Below are 2,900 nucleotides of genomic sequence, written 5' to 3' on the forward strand. Positions count from 1 at the left end.
CAAACCAGATTTAAGACTTTTTTAATGCCAGTTGAAATTAAATTTAAAACCAACATTACCACCCGCACACCACAAAAATAAAACAAATAAATGGCTGAGAGTTCAGGACAAATTTAGCCAAGTATTTAATATGAAATAATTTAAAGTAAAAAACTGAAAAGCTAACTTTCATTAATTTCCACTTCCTTGTGTCATCATTACGTCCAGCTCGCGGAGAGTTTCTGAGCGTCCTTGTAACAAATAAAAGATTTGTTGATTCCACTGTCTCACTTTGTCGGACGTTACAAGAGACACTCACTAAAAAACAATTTAATTTTGATATTTTTAATGGCAGTGTCAGAGGAAAATGAATAAAATCTCCCTTCTCAAGTCTCAGCATTTTTAAGATTTTCATAGATTTAAGATGTTTTAATACCAATTAAGGCCTATTTTCATTTTAACAATTTCAATGCCTTTTAAGCCTTTAGAAGGATCTGTAGGAACCCTGGTCCGAGTCCAGACTGACTATCAGGAAGGTAGACAGGAGGATATTTTAACAAATGCCATTAAAATCAATCTTTTTCCAAACTCAGGATGAAATGCTTTGAGATATCCTGGTGACATAAAGGAGCAGAACCTCCTGAGTGGACTGCAATGACAGGCTGTATTAAAGATAATGCTACATGCAGTTAAGCAGTCAGGACATTGTCCGCTTTTCCCTCGTTTCAAAAGTCACCGAACGCACTTTACCGTAATATATGCAACATATAGCATGCTGTTGGAGAGCACGGGTTCTTGGCTTGCTGTCAGTGTTGAAATTTTTCAGCGTGAGGGCTTACATGAGAACTTACGGTAATGAGAATCAGCGGCGCACTAGTGTGAAACTTCCATGTTTTTCCTCTGCGTTATGACATCACAGGCTTACGTTTACCGTAATACACCATATATCATTGTAAAGCCCTTTTTTTTGTTGGCAAATTAGGTTGCCAGATACCTACAACTGCATTATTGATGAAGAGAATAGATTATACATCTTGGTTGCAAAAACGTTTTTTTTTTTTTGTTAGCTCCACAAGTATTTTTTTGTTGTCTTGTTCTCTCAGGTGTAGGCCTATAGAATAGATTTGTGATTTTGGGTGCAATTTTATTATTTAAGCTATTTGTTTGTTTGCCTACACACTTAATAATGTAAATAAAGTGTTAAATTATTCAGCATTATGTCGTCATATGTTATGTATTATGCTGTACTTGTGCGTCTAATGGTATGAGTGGGTTAGGGGGTGGTGGTGGTGGGCAGGGGGGCGGGGGGGGGGTATTGTCCCTACCAAAGCTGAGACCAAACCTACGCCCTTGGTCCTCATGGATAGTTTAGACGGGCTGTGATTGGTCGGTTGATCAGGTCAGGTCCAGGAGCCTCCGCCGGTGTTTCGTATCAACCATCTCGACTCGTCCACCCCCACATCTCCAGTGAAACATGGGCAAGTCCTTGGCCTTCTGCAGCTGCTGGGGTCCTCAAGACTGAGAGTACCTGCATGCTAGATCACGTCCAAAGAAACACACACCAGCAACAAAGACCATCGCTAACATTCGCTCACCATGCAAGTGATCATGCTCATCCAAGACTCTCTAAGTAATCGTTCATTTGACACTTGGTACCAAAGACGTCCAGTCACTGGTCAGCAAGTCTCACAACAACACAGTCAGACAGGAAGCACCAGGAACCTAAAGACTTGAACCTTCCTTCTCCTGCAACAATGAAGCACACATCTACTCTGACAGAAGTCCAAGGGACACCACAGTCACCCCGATGACCCGTCTCTGGGGTTCTCTGGATTGTAGCCATAAGACAGATACTGCCGTAAAGCGGCTCTGGCCCAAAGTCAGCCGCTTTCTGGCATTATGAATATTAATCCTGATACAAGCTGCAAGCTGGAGCCTGTTGCGAGTTCTGTGAGTCTGGATTAACGGCTTTTACAGAAACATGGTTTAGCGACGATGTACCGGACAGTTTCATTCAAGTGGATGGATTTACACACATCCGCCTGGACAGGAACAAAACCTCTGGTAAAACATGGGGGGTGGAGTTTGTTTATACGTTAAAGACAGGTGGTGTACAAACTTTGCTGTCAGAGACAGCGTATGTAACTCCAATCTTGAGCTCCTGTGTGTAACCTTACGACCTTATTACCTTCCTCAAGAATTCACAAATATATTTGTGTGTGTAGTTTATATTCCACCAAGTGGAAATGCCACCAGAGCAGCTCGTCAGATTTCAGATTGTGTCCATTCTCATCTTCAAAATAAACCGGATGCTGCCATGATTGTTCTTGGTGATCTAAATCACTGCAGTTTAAATAAATCCCAGCCTGGCTTCTATCAATATGTTCACTAGCACCAGGAGTAATAAGACTCTGGATAAGTGATACGGGAACATAAGAGATGCCTACACAGCCAGAGTCAGACCCCCTCTTGGCAATTCGGACCATAATGTAGTCCAGCTCCCCCCCACCACCTATTGATCAGCGTTTAAATCCAGTAAACCTGTGGTCCACTCTGTCAAACTGTGGTCTGCTGACAAGACAGAGGACCTGAAAGGATGTTTCTTGTGGACAGATTGGGACATTTTTTTCCAAGATGCAGATATCAACACTGCCACAGAGGCAACTACTGGTTACATCTCCTTCTGTGTTGACTCAATCATTCCCCAAAAGATTATTAAGAAATATCTGAATAATAAATCGTATGTCACACGGGAAATACGGGAATGTATTAATAGGAAGAAAGCAGCTTTTAAATCAAGGGACATTGCAGAGGTCAGGGTCACACAGAAAGACCTGAACCAGAAGATGAGAGACGCTCGACTGCAGCATAAGGAGCGCACAGAACAGGACCTTTCCAGAGCGAACAATAAGAGACTGTGG

Source organism: Thalassophryne amazonica, chromosome 23 (genome assembly GCF_902500255.1).
Source record: "Thalassophryne amazonica chromosome 23, fThaAma1.1, whole genome shotgun sequence".
NCBI lineage: Eukaryota > Metazoa > Chordata > Actinopteri > Batrachoidiformes > Batrachoididae > Thalassophryne > Thalassophryne amazonica.